The 19,665-nt window shown below is 48.7% G+C and overlaps 1 long non-coding RNA gene across 5 annotated transcripts in view; it reads right to left on the bottom strand.

Moving 5' to 3' along the window:
- The window catches only part of LOC307184652, a 127,319-nt gene that overhangs the window by 37,753 nt on the left and 69,901 nt on the right, over positions 1-19,665 (bottom strand). The gene's annotated exons all lie outside the window — the stretch shown is intronic.

Consider the following 19,665-nt stretch of genomic DNA (forward strand, 5'->3'; position numbering starts at 1 on the left):
GGACTTCAGAGCTAGTCCGGAAGGAACATTAGGTACATTACTTGATAACGTGCTTTTTGGTTTCAAGTCCCAAATGGTCTCACCCAACTTGATTACTGGTCTGATTCACCAGACTTGGCACTGAATTATTTTTGACAGTTTCCAAAAATTAAATCCACCTTCAAAAAAAAAAAAAAAAATCATTGCTACTTCTCAGGCATGCAAAAGAAGGGACTGTAAGTTCTGGAGTTCCAGAGAGGGATTCCAAAATTGTTCTGGGCAAGAAAAATGTCAGTGTCAACCTCACAGGTGACCGCTGTAAATATGCAAGTTCTGATTTCTTTGTTTGAAGATCTGTCATGTCATTTTAGAATCAGAGTTCATACCTACTTATTCTGTGCAGACTGTCATCAGGTTCGGTTTGCACAGAAGAGCTGACCCGAATCAAGGAATTTAAACTCTGAATACCAGACTAGCTATGACATTTGGATCAGTGGGAGCCTTTGCAAAACCATATGAAAACCTGAGCAGCCCACACGGGTGTTTCACCAGCTGGCCACCCTGCGGGAGGTGCATGGAGTGGAATAACTAAAAGCAGCCTCTTTACTTCGAACCTGGCATAAATCACCCTGATTCGATTTCAAGGGGGTGGGGTGGGGTGCAGGAGTGACTGGCCAGCCCCAGCATTCAGTGGCCAATGGAGAACCTTGGTGTCCTCCCTGTGGTGTTTAGGGCTGGTTTTTGCCTTCAGGACAGCAGAATGTATGACCCACTTCCAGATGAGAGTCCAAACGCTCCTGGCACTAACTCTGTGCTTAATGCAAAGCAAACCCCAAAAGCCTGGTTAGGAGGGAGATCCTCTCCCTCAGAATAGCTCTCCCGGGCTACACACCTTGGGGATGAGCTGGGCAGAAATTTCTGTTACCAGGACTTAATTCATGTTGCCCCAGGAGGTCCATCTCTCTTTTTTCCCCTCCCTCTTCATCTCCCTCCTAAGAACTCTAATTGAATGAGAGGGTGGTAACTTACTGTGTTAAGTCCCCACTTGTTTGCAAAGCTAAAGGTCTGCTTCCTCCAACCCCCAGCCCCATCTAAGGCAGTGGATAGAACTCCCAGCAAGTCCAGGACACCCCCAGCCCGTAAAGCCCTGGTTCTGGCATCTACTTTCTAGACAGAAGGTGATATGGGAAAGGCCTGACTCCAGGGCTTTCCGGTTAGTAAGACTCCAGCTGGCTCAGCTTTGACGTGTCATTACCAGAGAGCAAGCACACACGCTAACACAGCTGGGGGAAAGAGCCTGCTGGGTTCTTCCCCCGCCACAGGGGGACACATCGGCATAGAGCTCAGAAAAGGGAGGACTGTGAGGGAGAAGACGGTTGTGGTGTATACCCAAAAGTGGCCTTGGCCGTGAAACCCATAAAAGGACATATTAAGAGCTTTTTGGAAGCTCCAGTGCCCGGTAACCTACACTATAACACAGGCAGGTCTATGGCAGGTCTGAGGCAGCAACTCTGTTGCCCACTGTTCTTTAGGGATGTTACTGAGATTCTTACCACTGTGCAGGGTCCATGGGTTTGTGGGGAGCAGATGCGACTGTGGCCCTTCAGGGGCTTCCATTCCACTTAGGATGTTGATAAGAGCATGGATTCTGAAGCCAAACTGCCTGGGTTTGAATCTGGGCCCTGACACTTTACATACACTGCTGTGTGTCTCTGGGCAACGTAGTTTAAGTTGTCTGTGCCTCCATTCCTCTTCTGTAGAAGGGTGTAAAAACAGTACCTGCCATATAGGGTCACTGTGAGGATTCAGTGATTGAATACATAACCAGGCTTCGAACAGAGTTGGACACATAGATTGCACTGTAAGAGGGTTAGCTGTTATTACTTGGAGGGAGAAGACCCATGTCAGAAGTCAGAACCCATAAGGAAAGGCCATCTGTGAGGCTGTGCAGAGAGATTGCTTTGGAGTTGGAGAAAAACCAGGGCTCTGTGGGGTTGATGTAGGCAGGATAGGCTTCGAGGGAGAGGTGGGGACCTCAAGGTTCTGAGTCAGGACCTTGAGGCGTGGTCTCTTCTGACCCTTTTCCTCTAACAGAAGCTGACCACCCATGACTATGGGCCGCCACCCCGCAGAAGGGCCTCCAGCATCTTTTCCCAAGGCTTTGATGAAAGCCGGGGATCCCTCCCCCAGCCATGCACTCTGCCGCTCACCTCCCGACCTGGTCTTTTGGCTTCATCTTTGATTCACGTGGTGTTGAAACAGGTGAGAGATTTCAGTTTGGGTCAACAAACTTTCCAACAGGTCTATTCTGAGGAAGGAGCTGGGGCAAGGAAAGTGAGCATCAAATCATATTAAATATCGCCCTGAGGGAGCTCCCCAGTCTGGTGGCAGACAAGGCAACAGTTTTCGAAGTCAGTGTGTTGAGAGTGGCTGTGCTGGAGGAGGAAAAAGATGGTTTGGCCCAGGGGCAAGAGTCAGCAGCTCTTCAAGGGTGTCTTCAAAGGAAGCACCAGGGCCGGGGGGCCTCAAAGTGGGGCGCAGGGGAAATGGCTGTCCAGACAGAAGGCAGCGCTTGAAGTTCGGTTTGGATCCCCAAACTCTCTGCCAATGCCAGTTGGGACTTTCTTTTTGTCTCCCTCTTCTTCCAGCTGCTCTGAAACTCCCCAGGACCTGCCCGGGGTCCCAGGAAGAGTGCCTGGAGTTTGCCTGAGCCCCCCAGCAGCTCTGCTGGGTGCATCGTGGGCCTCCAGATAGGCCTACTGCAGCCTGGGTGGGTGGGGTGCAGTGGAGGATGGGGCACTCTAGGCAGGAGGCAAGTAGAAGCAAATGCTGCAACAGGAAGGGGAGTAGAGCTGTGCACACAGCACCGGCTTTAAAGCCAGACCCTTCCTATCTGTTAGCTCTGTCATCTGGAGCAGGTTCTTTGCTTCTCTTGAATTTTGATGACAAAATGGGCAGAATAATACCTGGTAGAGTGGTTATGAGGGTTAAGCGAGGAATATATACCTCAGGAATACCTAACAAGCCCCTACAATATGCTCGGCCAGAAGGGATTGTCGAGGTCCTAGCCCCACTCTTTCATTCTGCTGTCTGTTTTTATTTTTATTTATTTTTATTTTTACTTTTTTTGTGGTACGCGGGCCCCTCACTGCTGTGGCCTCTCCCGTCCCGGAGCACAGGCTCCGGACGCGCAGGCTCAGCGGCCATGGCTCACGGGCCCAGCCGCTCTGCGGATGTGGTATCCTCCCAGACCGGGGCACGAACCCGCATCCCCCGCATCGGCAGGCGGACTCTCAACCACAGCGCCACCGGGGAAGCCCCTGCTGTCTATTTTTATAATACCGAACGGCACTTGGATCATTTGCTGTCAAAGAAATCAGGCAACTCAAAACACCTCTCTTTGAAATAGCTTTTAAAAAGAAGGCAGTGTTTGTCAAAGATGAGGCATGATGGTGTTGGTCTTTACCCCAGCAAGAGCCGAGTTGGGTTGTAGCTATACAGACTTTCTCAGAGGGTCCCACTGCCGTGGGAGGCTGGCCTCTGGCCTGGAGGAAGGGCCTGTAGGCTGGGAAGTTATATTTCCTGTTTAGATTAAGGAGGTGGCCAATTAGAGCTAATTGTGGAGAAGATTTTGTGATGTGGACATCTGTTCGGGAGATGCTATATGCAGGCCACAGAGTCATTTCACGGAGGTCACAGAACAGTCATTGGACAAGAACATTCACTCACCACCAACCTGTCCCCTTCAGCGACCTGAGTGAAATGCTCCTTATCTCAGTACCAGCACTCGCTTGACCATCCACATTCCCTATTACAGCAACTTGAATCAGTCTAGCCAGAGATGCAGAAGTTGAGCCTGAAATTGCCCAAGGAGAAGAGAGGAGAAAGAGAAAGAATAAGAATGCTATTTTTTGCTGGGCTTATGGCATAGTTTATAACATTTCTAAAGTTTGAGCTACTAATATTAAAAAGTGATAAAAATGAATGATTCAACATATAAGTAAAGAGGTGAAGAAATAAACACTCACACGTGGCTGATGGGGGTAGAAATGGGTGCAACCCCTGTGAAAGGCAGTTGGCAACGTCTATCACAACTTCATCTTTTGACAAAGGAACATTTGGTGAAGTAATTCCACTTCTAAGAATTTACCCGTCAGATATTCTCACTTGTGCAAAATGACAAACGTAATGTTACTTATTCATTGCAACGTTATTCGGAAAAGATTTTAAACAACCTAAATAGCCATCAATAGAGGACTTAACAAGTAAATTACGGTGTACAATACCATGCAAACATGTAGACGTGTACGCACACGTGTGTATACTTTCTTTTTTCCTTCTTGGCCACGCTGCGGGGCAAGTGGGACCTTAGTTCCCCCGACCAGGGATTGAACCCGCGCCCCCTGCAGTGGAAGTGCGGAGTCTTAACCACTGGACCGCCAGAGAGAAGTCCTGTGTATATACTTTCTATGTACGTAAACATCTCCAAGAAATGTTGTTAAGTCAAAAAAGCAAATTGCCAAACAGTGTGTATAGTATGTCACCATTTCTACATATATGTATGAACAACTCTGGAAGGATATTGAAGAAATGAGTTACATTGGTGGCTTTTGGAGAAAGGAGCTAGGTGGCTGGGGGACAAGAGCAGAAGAGACACTTTCACCATTTACTTTTTTTTTTTTTTTTTTTTCCAGTACGCAGGCCTCTCACTGTTGTGGCCTCTCCCATTGCAGAGCACAGGCTCCGGACGCGCAGGCTCCGGACACGCAGGCTCAGCGGCCATGGCTCACGGGCCCAGCCACTCTGCGGCATGTGGGATCTTCCCGGACCGGGGCACGAACCCGTGTCCCCTGCATCGGCAGGCGGACTCTCAACCACTGCGCCACCAGGGAAGCCCTACTTTTTTATACAGTTTGAATTTTGAACCATGTGAATATGTAACCTACACAAGACATTAAATTAAAAAACTAGTTGTCTTATAAATGAACAGCTGTTTTCCATTGATGGATGAATGGATAAACAAAATGTGGTGTATACATACAGTGGAATATTATTCAGTCTTAAAAAGGAGTGATATTCTGACACATGCTACAACATGGATGAACCTGAAGGACATTATGCTAAGTGAAATAAGTCAGTCACAAAAAGATAAATACTGTATGAGTCAACTTATATGAGATACCTAGAATAGTCAAAATCACAGAGACAGAAAGCAGAACGGTAGCTCTCAGGGGCTGGGGGGAGAGGGGAGTAGGGAGTTGCCATTTAATGTGTACAGAGTTTTAGTTTTGCAAGATCAAAAGTATTATAGAGATTGTGTGCACGACATGAATGCACTCCCTGTGTTGACTATACACCTAAAAGTAAATGGTAAATGTAACGTTGTATGTATTTTACAGCCACTTGATTAGATTGATTTCATCATCCCCCTCGGACTGCAGCCAGGTAGTGTGATTTGCTGGTGGATTTCAGGGATCTACTTCTCTGTCTGGCCTTTCCCTTGGCCAGATTTTCTGATTATCTGATTGCAAATCCGGATGATCTGCTTGCTCTCTGCTTTCATTTTTAATCTGAAAAGTAGGAACACCGTTTCCTAACCCTGATACCTCAAGTAGATTATTACATATTACATATATATGACAGATTATTGTCTAACCTCATTCTGTGACCTTCCCCCTACCCAGGTTTTGAAGAAAGCTACAGAGTTAGTATTCCTGCAATGCTTCAGGTCTCCTAAATTTAAATAAGGCTGAGTATAAAGGACCCTTTTGACGACTGGGCATGCCTGATTGTACGTCTTCTGAACACTATTTGTGATGGTCATTCGCACACCAAGGGGGAAGCAGGAAACAGAGATCACAGAATCCTCTGGCCAAACTGTGAAGCTGGCCTTGAAGTGCAGAAGCAGTGTCAACATCCCGAGCCCCACCAGTTCTGTGAGGAAAGTGGCAGAGAGGTGGGAAAGATGTACAAAAGGCTCATGTTTGTTCTCTCAATGCCCCTGCCAAATACCCTTATCCTGCCCCAAACTGGCAAACCACACAGTACATGCCATCCTCGTGGGCTAGGACTTGTAGGTTATAGTATACCCTGAAATTAGCATTAAAAACCCAACTGCTTACGTAAGTGCTCTTCACAGCCAGCTAACTTAATCCCTGACTAGTGTGGTGAGGAGTTGTCAAGAGAGTCTTACGTCTCCCCACACATCCTAATTAAGAGCCCCCCCATGACCCACCCACCAGCCTTCCCTCCTCAGCGCGAGGACTCAGAATGAAAGAGAGGAGTATTCTCCTCTCCTTCCTTGACCTAGATTGACCTGAGTGGGATTTTTAAGGCTGGTCCCTATTCTTTCTTTGCATACCAAGTCTAAATTCCATGGCCCGCCTTTCCCTGCCTGTCATGACTGGACGCTACCTTTCTATCCAGCCAACTTCTTACTCACTCCCACCTCATCCCCAGGACCTGGAGGGACCTTCTGATTCCCCTCTTATCCCTCTCCTGCAGAGCCAGGCAGCAGTCCAGCCTCCACCAATCCAAATCCATCTTTTCCTCCTCTGAATTCCTATGGCATTTATAGTTAACACCCAACAATTTACTGAACCACTTAATTATATCCTCTTGGTTCTGTTCAGTGATTATTTCTTGCCTTTTAGTCTGGCCTCCTGAGTAGATATTGAACCCCAGTGAGGTAGAAATCATACTTTATACATTTTTATTATGTTCATAGAGCACATAATAATAGTAATGGTGACCATGTATTAAGCACTTAGTGTATACCAGACACAGTACTTTATATATGCTATCTATTTAATATTCAGAATTCCTCTAATGAGGCATCATCATGGTTATTTTTCAGATGGGAAACCAATGCTCAGAGGACAAGAGCTGAGTCTAAAGTCACATCAGTGGTCTCCAAAGGCTTTAATCAAACTTTTTGACAGATATAAGAAAACTGAAGTAAAGAACATACTTTCCCAGGATCGTCCTCTTATGAAGGGAGCAAGCTGAAACTATTCCCAATGTTTCTAAGAAAATGTAAGCTCTGCTATAAAGGAAGATCCCAAGAGCAGGGACTTTTGTCTGTGTTGTTTATTGGCGTATCCCCAACCCTAAAAGAGTCTGTGGTTCACAGTAGGTGCTCAATAAAATATCTGCTGAATGAACAGATGAAATCTAATCAGCAATGCTCAGTCAAATGCCCACCAATAGAGAATGGCTAACACTATGAGAAAAATAATGTAAAAACACTCTAACTTGCTTGACTTAACTTCACTCACTTAGGAATACTTGCACAGGACCATCTAGAAAGAGAAAGGGGATGTGAGCCCAGGTGCCCAACTCGATGCCAAATTTGTCCTTTTCCTACTTGGGAGCGCTGGGGGCTTTCTATTCCTTGTCTGTTCTTCTCGTTCAGTCCTCCCTCCATTAAAGCAATTCGCCACCAAACAAAACACAAAGTCCCAAAATGATTATTGAAATTATTTAGTTCTTTTCCCCCTAGGTTGTAACCATGTAAAAGCAATAAAAACAAAACCAAGACTTTGGGGCCTTATTCTCTCTTGCATGACACAACAGGTGAAAAACCACCCAAGCTACACAAACGTCAACAGGCCTGGGCCCTAATTTAAGCAGGAGAGAGAAATTTGTCTCTCAGTCTCCCACAGATTCAGTCCCTTTATTGTTTTTAATAGAAAAACTTAGAAAACAAAATAAGTGCCCATCAATAGGAGTCTGGTTAAATAAATAAGTAAATGCATGAATGCAACAGAGTCCCATGGGGCCTGGCCATTAAAAATGGTAATACACCTGGCAGTATCTACTGAAGCTGAAAATACATGTACCCTATGACACAGCAATCCCACCCGTGCCTATCCCCACCAGGAACGTGTGTATATGCATCCACCAAACAACGTGCAAAAGAATGCTCACAGCAACCCTAGTCATAATAGCCCTAAGCTGGACCCAAATGTCCACTAACAGCAGACTGGGTAACGCGTAAATGTGGATGCAGAGAATGCCATATAGCTGTGAGGGGAGGTCAACAATGACGTGGATGAATCTGGCAAACAGAATGTGGAGTGAAAGAGGTAAGAAAGAGTCATTCTGGATGATTCAATTTATATAAAGTTCAAAAGCAGGGGCAGATAATCCCGGGATGGTGGAAGTGAGGACAGAGGTTATCTTGGAAAGGGGTGACTGCAAGGGGGCCAGAAGGGCTTCTGGAATGTTGGAAAGGTTCTGTTTCTTGATCTGGCTACTGGTTACATTGGTGTGTTCACTTTTTGAAAATTTGTGGTGTTGTACATGTATGATTTGTGCACTTTTCTGTGTGTATGTTATATACAAAAGGAAAAACGATGGAGATCCACATTTATTGACATGGAACATGGGAAGATGTTCAGGCCCCATCACAGAGAGGATATGTATACCCCTCTGGTATATTCCATTTATGTTAAGTTGTAGATATCAAGCTATAAGTACCTATCTGCAAAGAAAGTCACTCTAGGAAACGGTTCTCATAAATGTTAACAATGCTTACCTTTGAGTCGGATGTTGAGTTTGGTTTTGTTTTGACTTTTTTATACTTTTCCGTATTTGTTTGCCTTTTTACACAGCGCATGTATCATTTTATACTCAGAAAATGGTTTTAATTTTTTAAAAGCTCCTCCTTGATTAAAAAGAAAACTAAAACCTGCTTTTTATTTCCCCTAGTAGCAAACCAGTAAATCCCAAAGCCAACTGACCAGAGACAGGACATATGCCATGTGCCTCTAAGACACTTCTCAATTGCTTCAGTTTGTAAGCATTTCCAACAGGCTCTGGACATAGCAGCCACCATCTTTCCTGTCGATGGACAGTACACACCTGGGGTAAAATCTGAGGGTGTATGAAGGGTAAATGCAGTAGAAATTTTAGGTGATCTGGTCTTCCTCCCTTTGAAGCTCAGGGCAGATGGGTCGGTTTATTAAAGGAAAGTAATCTCCATTTATCTTTCTTCTGCCTCTAATCCACACACTCTCCATGGTGCTACCTCTCTTGCTCCGGTTGAGGGGATTCCACCAGTTTTTTTTTTCCCCCTGTCCTATCTAGCTGGGGAGTGTTTCCTATTTCTTCCTCAACTCCCTTTCCCACCCATAGCCTGCTCCACATGCCCACATACTCGAAATTCTTTTAATGGGGGATAAATTACTTTCTTTTACAATGAAAGCCCAAGCTTAAAATGTAAATAACCGCGGGTGAGTTAACACATGGCCTTAATAGTCACACTAAGGTGTAAATGTCTAATATAATTTCTAAAGAGTAACATTTGCTTGGGGGATGGGCATAGAGAAAGAAAGCCCTCATTTTTGCACAGAGCCGGCCAGGTTGCTGATGGTACCTGCTTTCCCTCCACCACAGTCCCCCGGCCCCCACCCGGGCCTGTCCAGAAGATCCGAGCCACCCAGGAGCAGAAGGCAGCTGCCGTCACCCTGACCAGATCTATATCCATTCCAGACTCAGGATTACAATAATTTGGGAGAGGGTCAACCAAGTCAGAGCCCCAGATGGAAGAAGAGCTGCTTTAGTTTAAGACTCTTAACTCTTTTTCCTCAGGGCAGGAAAGGTTTGAGACAATGAAGGATGAGGCTTTCCAGGCCTGGGACACAACCTTGATCCAAAGCCTAGTCATGGCTTTAATTTTTGTAAATCAAAGCCTCAAGTTTTTCTTCAGTCTTTTTAGCTGAAGACATGTTTCCCAGGGTGCAGGAAAAAAATAAATAAAAGGTACTAAATTGGAGACTGTGTGACATCCTGTGCCACTTAAAGCCTTTGCAGGCAGGCAGAAATCACTGCTTCACTAAATTCCATTTCCTAAGCTTTTTGTTTTCCCCTCCCAACCATTGTCTTCACAAGATCCTCCCATACTTGGAAAACATTTGTCTAATTATCATCACACACGATGGGCCTATTGCCAGCTGCTTTTTATTTTAACTTCAGATTCTTTCCAGGGTGTTTGTTTTTTTTTCCTTGGGGGTGGGGAACGGGAGAGAGGAGTGTGTGTCTGTTTTTGCTATTACACAGAACCGATCAGATTTCCTTTTATAATCACAATTAAACTTCCAGATCCCAACATGTGAATACTTCACGTTTAGAGGATTTGAACGCCCATTGATTTGGTCAATCTCACAAAACTTTCCAAGTCTGGAGGTGAGAAACTGATCTGTGAGGTTGAGCAAACCATTCCTGGCACACAAAGATCACAGTTGGACTCGAGGGCCCCAAGGCTGGCTCCCAACTCAGTGTTCTCCGCATGAGCTGAGACAGAGTGCCACGGGGTTAAAGCCCCAAATACAATAGGAAGGTAAGCCCCACAAGAGCTGGGCCTTTGTCTATCTTGTTCACCAGGGCAGCCCCAACCATCTACTTGTTTGGCATAATAATGGGTGGGCAGCAAAAACTTGTTGAATAATGAATTACCCTGCGCCAGGCCCCCTGCAGTGGTTGGGGGTGGAGGAAGGGCATACTTCATAGAAACTCTATACAAAGCAGGATTGTCAAGCATTAAAACTGGTCAGACCAGTGACAGCTCTACAAGGAGCCTAAGGACAGCAATCTGGCTGTAGCGGAAGGTATTAGGGCTTTGGGATGCACGGGCACAGCCAACACAGTTTTACCTCTATTGCATTTTATTTCAGGGTTCCCGATGGAGTCTATGGGGAGGGGAGAAGGGGGCCTCAAACTTCTTCCCCCACTCCCTGGCACCCCACTGGCTCAGACCAGACTAGAGGTGTAAAGCTGTGCTAATGGGAATCTGGAGTCCAGTGACTGAAAAGATGAAGGGGGCCAGGGAGAGGATTTCCTTCTGCTCCCAGCAGTAGGCTTTCCTACCCCTAAAGAGCAGAGAACATGAAGAGGACCATCTGTGAAATTTAATCTGGCTAGTCATCTTAACCCAGAACTTCAGTTATAATATTTATATGTTCTTAAGTGAGAGCATCTTCACCAGGCATCTACAACCTTTCAGGAGTGGAGCCCTAAGTTACCACTCACTGTTCTGCTGCTGCAAACAATGGCCCAGTGTGGCCCACTGCACCTCCCTGTCCAGTGTGGAGATTCAGTGGAATAACCAGTTCTCTGAAAATGCATGTGAATTCTAGAGGGGTTAATCCTGTACACTGGTCATATCTCAGTGAGATTTACTTCAATAAGATAATCTAACAGATAATATTAACTCATATTTAAGAAAGAAAGGTATTTTAATGTTTATTGAAGTTTCCTTTCTTCTTTTTTGGGGGGTGGGGAGGGAGAGAAAGGAGGAATAGTGAGGGAAGTATTATTAACTGAAAAAAATATTGCTTGCCTTGCATGTACTGGTTTAAAATCTAGGACAGGAAATGGGACAAACACCCAAAGGATCGTTCAACGCACCTATATAAGTGGTGTCAAAACAAATCACTCTGAGGGTCAGGGGAGGAAATGATATCAAATGGCTGGGGAATGAGTAGTTTTTGAGCAAGGCCTGGAAGAATTTTGACCAGTGCAGATGGGACAAGGGTCTGCCAGGTGTTAGAAGGTTTGAGGAAATGTCTGGGGGCAGGAGAGCCTGAGGGATCAGGTGCTGGAGAAGAGGGTGAGACAAATGCTTACAGCAGAGGGCTGGCAGGAGGGAGAGGGAGGGGAGCTGAGGTCATCCCAAGGAGATGGGAGTCAGCCAAGCTGAGACGTGACCATCTGCAATGGGTCTGATGGGTTCTTGACCTAGCAGCAGTCTGCAGCCTGGCAACTTAGTGGCAGTGGAAAGCCTCAGAGGCTAGTGGTCAGATAAGGGACATCAAAGTGGGCCTCAGATGATCGATGTGGCGAGTGCAAGGCGGATTGGAGGAAAGGGAATGGAAGAATAGGAGGCTGGCTGGCAGGCTGTTCCAATGGTCCAAAGAGGACCTGGAGTAGTGGCAGAGGAAAGGGAAAGAAAAGTCCAAAGTCGTGCTCTAGGAAAGGAAAAGCATGGACTTGGAGAACTGCAGGGAGAGATGACTGGACTTCTTCTCTGTGCGAAGGAAAAGTCACAAGCAAATCCCTTCCAACCCTGCTGAGTTTGACAGGCTAGTAGAACTCTAGGCGGATGTGTGGGCAGGATTAGGGAAAGGGAAGGTGACAAGCAACAACCTCTAAGGTGGGGATGGCCCTCTCAGAGGCACTGAACGGTGAGCAAGTGCACAGGGAGTGCCAGAAGGTGGAAGCAGAGCAAGGAAAGAAGTGGATAGGCCTTTTGCGAAAGCTTGCAATTTTCTCCAGAACGATTCCCAAGAATCTAACAGTGGTGGTCACCTGTAGGAAGGGGAATGGGGGAGGCTGAGAGAGACGAGAGGTTTTTCCTGGTATACCCTTTTGTACCTGTGAATTTTGAACTTCTTGTGTGTAGTACCTCTTATAATTAAATTTGAAAACGTTGGGGTCCAGGGCCCTGGCGGCTGCATGCTGCAGTAAGAAACCCTGCCTTTCACCAACCTGAAGCTCATCAACCCACTAAACCAGTTAAGGAATCTCAGTGTTACACTCCCTCGGGCCCCTCATCCCTCCCCAGCTAGTTGAAGGTTTTTTTCCTGGGTTCTAGCTTCCACTTCATTACCGCCACCAAAGAAGCACAGCAAAGTTCTCAGCTTCCTCTGAAAAGCCGAGGGGTCAAGGACGTTTTAGCCAGGCCACCTCTTACTGGGCATCACTGTGCCAGAAGCCGGTGGAGAATGAGAGCGTGAAAAGTGGCAGAGGTGGCTGGCTAGGAAAGGAAGCTGTGGAAACAGGTCCTTCTTATCAGTGCTCTAGTTGGACCGACCCAGAAGCACCATCAGTATCTCCCTCTTCACCATTCCTGCTCCCTTAGGCCAAGCAGGCGGTGGGATGGCACGGTTCGGTCCCGGAACGGCCGCTTTTCAGAGAGTGGGTCTGTGTCCGACTCCCCGGGGTCCCTCAGGTCTTCCTTGGGCTTGGGACAAAGACCCCCAGTCTCCAAGTGGGCTGGGGGTTCACCCCGGCCAGGGGATGCAGCTGCCAGCCTGCTCTCCACCCACCTCGGAAGTTTGCCCACCGCCTCCAATCTTTCCGGCAGATTCCACCACAAACCCTTTTCCCTAGATCATCCCGCAGAGCTCTCCCGCCGCTGGCACCCAACAAACACGTGGCAGGTGACAACCTGGAGAAAGCGCGGGATCCCCGTGGGGGTCGCGCAGCTCCGCCCCCTCTCCGGTCCCCCAGCGTCAGCGCCGGAGCTTGGCGCTGCAAGACCCGCTCGGGCGCGCGCCTCAGGGAGCCGGGCCCGCGGGCGGAGAAGGCCGGGCCTCGGGGCCCCGGGTGCGCGCTTCGCTGAAGCGAGGAGCGCGCCCTCACCGTCCCCGCGCGCTGTTCGCGCCGGTGAAGCCTCAACCCCAAGGGTTCGCGAGGTGCTTCCGCCCAGTGGGTACGAGCCCGGACTGTCCTAAATTCATATTTTTTCCCTCCCTTATAGTCTGTTAAATTGACTAATAAACTCAACACAGCGTTCTCTGTGCGGCTTCAAAAAACTCGGTAATTTCGTTAGAAAACGTTGAAATTCAACCCCAAAGTATTCAGCCCAAATGTTTAGTTAAAGTAACCCCGTGGGTTAATAAACTAAACAAAGGCAACCCATGCAAAACTGGAGCAATGAAAACCAGGCTAAATAAACGAAGGGAAGTTTATAAGAACGCTTTCGGAAGAAAAAAAGAGAAAAGGCACCGGGCACGGAGGTTTAATGTGAAGCATGTGAGCGGGGCTCAGCTTACAGGTACGCGGGCCCACGGCGAAGAGCGCTGTCAAGCGGCCTCGCCGATTGCGGGTTGGTTTGCACCGCCGGGAAACCCTACCCGGGCGGGCGCCGTGAGCGGCCTGGAGGCGCGGGCGCCCCAGCCGGCTGCAGAGTCGTGCGCCCAGGGCGAGGTGCGCGCCCAGGGCAAGGCGCGGCGAGCCACCCTGCGGTGGCCCTCTCCCCTCCCGGGAAGGGTGTGTCTGCTCGCTTTAAAAGAGTGAGGAGCACTTTGCAGTTGGGAGACGCAGAGATAGTGGGTCCCGCGTCCACAGACGTTCTCCTTCCCACCCCTCACTTCCCCACCGCCACCCCCCTCCCGCGCTGGCAGTGGAGTAACAAAGACGCTGCCGCGCCGTTGACCCCGAAGAAGCCCTGATGAAAAGGAGGGCAGGCTGCAGGATGGAAGTTTCGGCAATTATTTTCTTTTGCCTTTACGTTCCCGAAAAGAAGCAGAGGAGGTAGAAGGAAGAGAGATCTGGGAAAGACAAGGCCCAGAAATCAGGAGCCATTGTGTTTCTCCTTGGGGAGAAAAGCTGTAAAACCTGGGCCTCTTGTCCACTTCGCCTTCAAAGAGGTCTAACCATGAAGAGAAAAAGGCGGGCGAAGGAGTAATTTTTCACTCTAACTTCCTTCTCCCAGGCTCCTTCACACCCTCCCTCCCTCCGCTTTCTAGGAGCAGCGGCCCCCAACTTCGGAGCCAATGCTGGGCGCTCGGCTAAGACATCAGAGGAGATACAGGTTCGATGCTAAATGAACCTTCAGTCCGCGGCACAATGGCGCGGACCTCACACGGGGGCACCGTGCCTTCCCCCAGCGGAGCTCGGCTCTCGCCGCTTCTTTATTCCACGTGGTGAATCCACCGCATCTCCCACCGCCGCGGAACCAATGGGCCGGCCGGGGAGAGCGGGAAGCGCAGGACAGGGGTTGAAAGGAGGTGTGGGTTTTATTTTTAAAGAGCATAATTGGGCTGAGGAGGGTTATTTTTTCCCTTACAGGAGAAAAAAAAAGGGGGGGGGGGAATGGGGAGAAATACAACACATTTATCTATCAACCGCTAGACAAGACAAAGAGGTTTTAACAACAGTTTGAAAAGAGCGGCCTGTGAATGGTTACTATTCAATTTGTATTTTATTCCCCGCTGGTCATGGAATTGAGATCAGAAGAAAAAGTGAAAACACATGGCTGAGGTCAGGGGATCAGAGAACCACCACATACAGCAAAGGGAAGGGAAAGCAATGGGAACTCGTGTGAAGAAATGGATTATATAAACAGAGCTTACCATCGCCTGAGCCCCATTATCCTATAATTTACCCTGCATGGGAGCATAGAAATATATTAAACTAGTGATAGGTTTTACCATTTCTTTACAACCCAGCCTCGTGCCAATCAAGCCTACTATATACTTTGAGACATGTTTAGAATTCTTGAACTAATGTGTTTATTTTAAATATCACAGGGAAATTATTACATCACCAGAAAATAATGCCAGAGCGGGGGTCTGCCGCCCTTTTGAAGTCCTGCTGCAACGAAACATGATTTTAATTACATAATCACTTTGAAACTATAATTATACAATAAACGATGAGGATTAAGCGGGAAGTATAGAGTACATTAAAAATTGCTTAGGTCTTGAGAAAACAAACTGAACATGCAGGGGAAAAAGAAAGAGATGAAATCCGAGGTCCTGGGGAGGGGGCTGATAAATTCTGCAATCGCCTTCCTCTGAGCTGCAGCGGGGACCGGGGCCTGGGGTTCGCTTTGCCGGGTCCAAGGGAGGGCAGGCGGACGGCCCGGGCCGTGTCGCCGAGTAAAAACCCGTAAATCTGAGACAGAATCAAAGAGAAGCGCGAAGGACGGCACCAGCGCTTTTGCTAACCTTCCTACACCAAAACAAATAAACAGAGTCGTTGCTTTGGAGGTTACGAAATGCATTTACATTGAAAACCGTCGTGAATCGGAATGCCACGGGGAGGTTGAGCGTTGCCAAAGATTGGTTTGTTTGCCCTTCCCTTCCAGGACGAAAGCCATCCAGCACGAACGGCGTCGTCGCTGCCCTGATGCCCGAAAAGAGTTCATAAACAACAGCGCGTCTGTGGAGGGGGCAAGCGAGCGCGCCGGCGAACGTCCCCGGGCGCGTCGGGTCCCCGGGGCGCACACTCGGGCTCACATTCGCCTCCTCGCCCCGGAGCCCCTTTCCTGAAAGCTGCTCCACCGCTAACTTTTGTTTTTGTGTTTGTCGTGCCGGTGAGGCCGAGGGTCGGCGCTTGGTTCTTCCTTTAAAAGGTAGAAACTTGGCTGCAGCCAGAGGCCACGCGTTCGCGTCTCTCTCTCCTCGGCTACCCTGCTTCCCCAGAGCTTCTACACAGCCTGGGGCGCTGGCCCTCCTCTTCTTCAAATTCTGTTGGGGGCCGCTGCACGGGAGGGTTCTGGGCCTGGGCAAGGAGTCCAAATTCATGTGGAAACACCCTAGTGACAGAAAGCCTCAAATGAACTGCCTGGGAAGAGGCTGGCGGTTATCTTTTTTCAGTGGCACCTACTTTACCACCTGTGCTTTGCCAGGCCACCAGCACCGTGGGGAGAGGAGCAGAGTCCCTGATTTGGGCCTCAGCAGCCATCAGGGCTGAGTTTTAGGATGCTGCCGCCACCAACATTCCAGCCAACGACAGCCTCTGGTCTCCTTTAATATTCCACAGCAGGTGTCCCGGGTGAGGCTGTTTGCCTGGCCCAGCCAAGTGTTACTATATAAAGGGTTAAATGCTCCCAACCGCGGCAAAAAGCGGTACCCGGCGCAGGAGGGCACTCCCGCTTTTTGCTCGAGCAGAAAATTATAATCGCAGAAGCAGCAGTATTTAAATTCACTAGCAACCCGGAAAAAATGTCTCCCCAGGAGCTCAGATGCGAGGTATTGGACGAGAGCAGGAGAAAGTGACAATAAGAATCTTTCCTTGCCCTCTCTTGGGCTTCATGGTGGTTCCCAACCCTGCCCAGGCGGCCCCGACGGCGTGAGGCTAACGGCTGTCTTCAGCTCGGAACCATTAATATTAAGACGCATCAGCATTGCATTAGTCTGCAGAGGACCATCAACGACCAAGAACAAATACAAAAGAGGAATAAAACAGTCCATCTGAAGAGTCCTACTGTGAATGTGTTTATTTCTTGCTTTGCTGAGCCCAGGATATGATTTACTCACTGCCCTATTGCAAACAAAATCACGGCGCTAGCCTGGCAACGTGGAAGAGCATCTTTCCAAACCGCCAAGGAAATTACAACTGGGCACGAATTCAGGGGCCATATTATGTTGAGCCTGAAGCCCCAATTCGCACACGTGCACGTGAGGAGGCCAAGATTAAAAAAAAAAGAACAAGAAGAAAGAAATCTGATTTCCCGGGAGTAATGGTAATACTAATAAATATTATTTATCCACCGCCCACTTAATACAGGCAATTTACCTACGTTATCTCATTTAACATAGCAACGCTGCAAGGTGAATATTATAATCCCTACTTTATTAACAATGTCGAATACTTCTACAGCGTTTATTATGGTATTTTACATTCATTTATTCTTCACAACACTCAACATGGGTGGGCATCTTATCATGCCCATTTTATAGATGAGAAATTGAGGCAGAAATCAAGTAATCTGCCCTGGGTCACATGCCCATAAATGGCAAGGCAGGGATTGGAACCCAGACTTTGAAATCTTGGCCCTTGACACTATGCCACCTGAAAAGGAGTGACGGGCTGGGAGAAATTGAAGCTTATCCGAGGTTCCAGCGTGTGGTAGTGAGCGGGGACTGTGGTGCGTCGCCCCACCCACGGAGACACCCGCAATGCGCGGAGGGCGGTGACTGGCACTCGCGGGTGCACTGCGGGGTCGCGGCAAAGAACCTTGTGCTCAGCCTGGAGCCAGCGCCAAGGGTGGTGTGGCCCGCCAGGCATTGAGCTATTTCCTCCGCCGCCAGCTCCTCTGCGGCCTGGACAACAGTTTGTTTTCTCAGACACTTCGTAGGAACCTCAAGGAGGGGCCGTCTGCCTGGGACCCCGGCGCGACCCTCCGGAGCACGAGACCCCTGGGGCCTCGGGGATCCGGCCTTCTAGATTGACAGAGGCGGGGAGAGGGCCCGGCCGGCGGCTGACCCGCGCGCCCTGCCGGGAACGCTGGCTTCGGGCTGCCTTAGGCGTGCGCTCCCGCGGACGCGCCGTGCGCACCCCAGGCAGGCCACGCGGGTCAGCGCCCAGGCGCAATTCTGTGCTGTACGCTTCCCCCGCGCCGCGAACTGGAACTCAAGTCAGAGTGCAGTTGAGAGGACTAGGGTGGGGAAAGGTCCTAAAAATTGGCCAGGAGAGGGAGGTTTCGAGATTGTGTCTGCGACGTGCTGGTAAAACCAGCCTGGAGAGTGGCCTCCGCCTTCCCTAGCTTCCCCCTGTCTGCAAAGTGGTATCAGCAGTGACCTACAAATCTGCACCGTGGAGACAGCGGTCTGAGACCACTGTTTCCGATTACTGGGGCAGCCTGCAGGCCCGGCCTGTCTCGAAGCTCTTTGCACATGGCCTCTTCCTTATTTCCTCCTCGTAGCTAATAATTTTCAAGGCAGAAGTTACCATCCCACTTGCAGAAGACACACTGTCCTAGCCACTAAAGCACAATGCCCAGCCCTTCCTTTTATACAACGAAGGCACCAAGAGGTTAAACAATCTTGCTCGACAGACACAGTCAGGAGGTACCCGGAATGGGTCTGGGGACAGTCACCTGTGATCAGGAAGCCCTTTACTTCCACTGACCTCTCAGAAGTGGAAGTCAACAGTCCGGTGTTTCTGAAAACTCAGGGAGCCCTAGGCAGGACTGAGGTTGGGGAAAGGGAAGATAACGCTCCCCAGAACATTCAAAAGGAAGAATGTCCTTAAAGGGCCTGTGAGGTTCCAGTAGGGAAGGGAGCTTTGAGTCGTCAACATTATCTTACTCATATGAGAAGTGAATGAATGAATGAATGAATGAACTAGCTAATCACTTGCCCAAGTGCTATGCTGAGCTCTTTATAGCCATGCTTTCCATCTTGGCTGCACAGTTAAAACTGCTTGAGGGAATTAAAAAATCCAGATGCCTGGAGCAACTAAATCACAATTTCTAGGGCTATTACCCAGCCATCAGTGTGTGTGTGTGTGTGTGTGTGTGTGTGTGTGTGTGTGTGTGTGTGTGTGTGTGTGTGTGTGTGTGTGTGTGTGTTTAAGCTCCTCAGGTAGTTCCACTGTGCAGTCATATATGAGAACCATTGCTTTAGGGAAATTGTCTCATTTAATTCTCATTAAACCCCATCTCATTATGATGTCCATTTCATAGGTGAGAAAGCTGAAAGCTTAAAGAGGATTCATGTTTTGTCCAAGGTCAGCCCAGGGTCAAACAGAGGTTTCTCTGGTGCTAGACAACAGGTACCCTCTCTGGCCAAGTCTCTTCTACTTTTAACAACTCCCTCCACCCCCAAATTTTACCCCACTAGGGAGATGCCCCAAGGTGACAGCAGGCAGAGGTAGGAAGACCATGGACATTTTGAAGCTTTAGGCAGAGAACCTCAGACCACCTACATTCAGGGTCTTAAGTAGAGAGGGAAGCAGGATGGGGAGAAGGGGACAAGAACAGCTTTGGTTCTCTTTGGAAAAGGTAGGTCACCAAATGGCCCTGGGCCCCAGATAGGGAGCTCTGTTTGGAAAGGTGATATGTGAAGGTCAGGCCCAGCCACATGGGTGTGGCATAGATCCCTAGGGAAGTCTGGAGTGAAATGCACATTGAACTAGGAAACCTGATATGCGGCTGGCAGTGTTATCTTGGGCAAGCCTCTTAACTGCTGGGCCTCAGTTTCCTGGCCTGTGAAAACGAAGCGGTTGGAT

Source organism: Stenella coeruleoalba (assembly GCF_951394435.1).
Source record: "Stenella coeruleoalba genome assembly, chromosome: 3".
NCBI classification, from domain to species: Eukaryota; Metazoa; Chordata; class Mammalia; order Artiodactyla; family Delphinidae; genus Stenella; species Stenella coeruleoalba.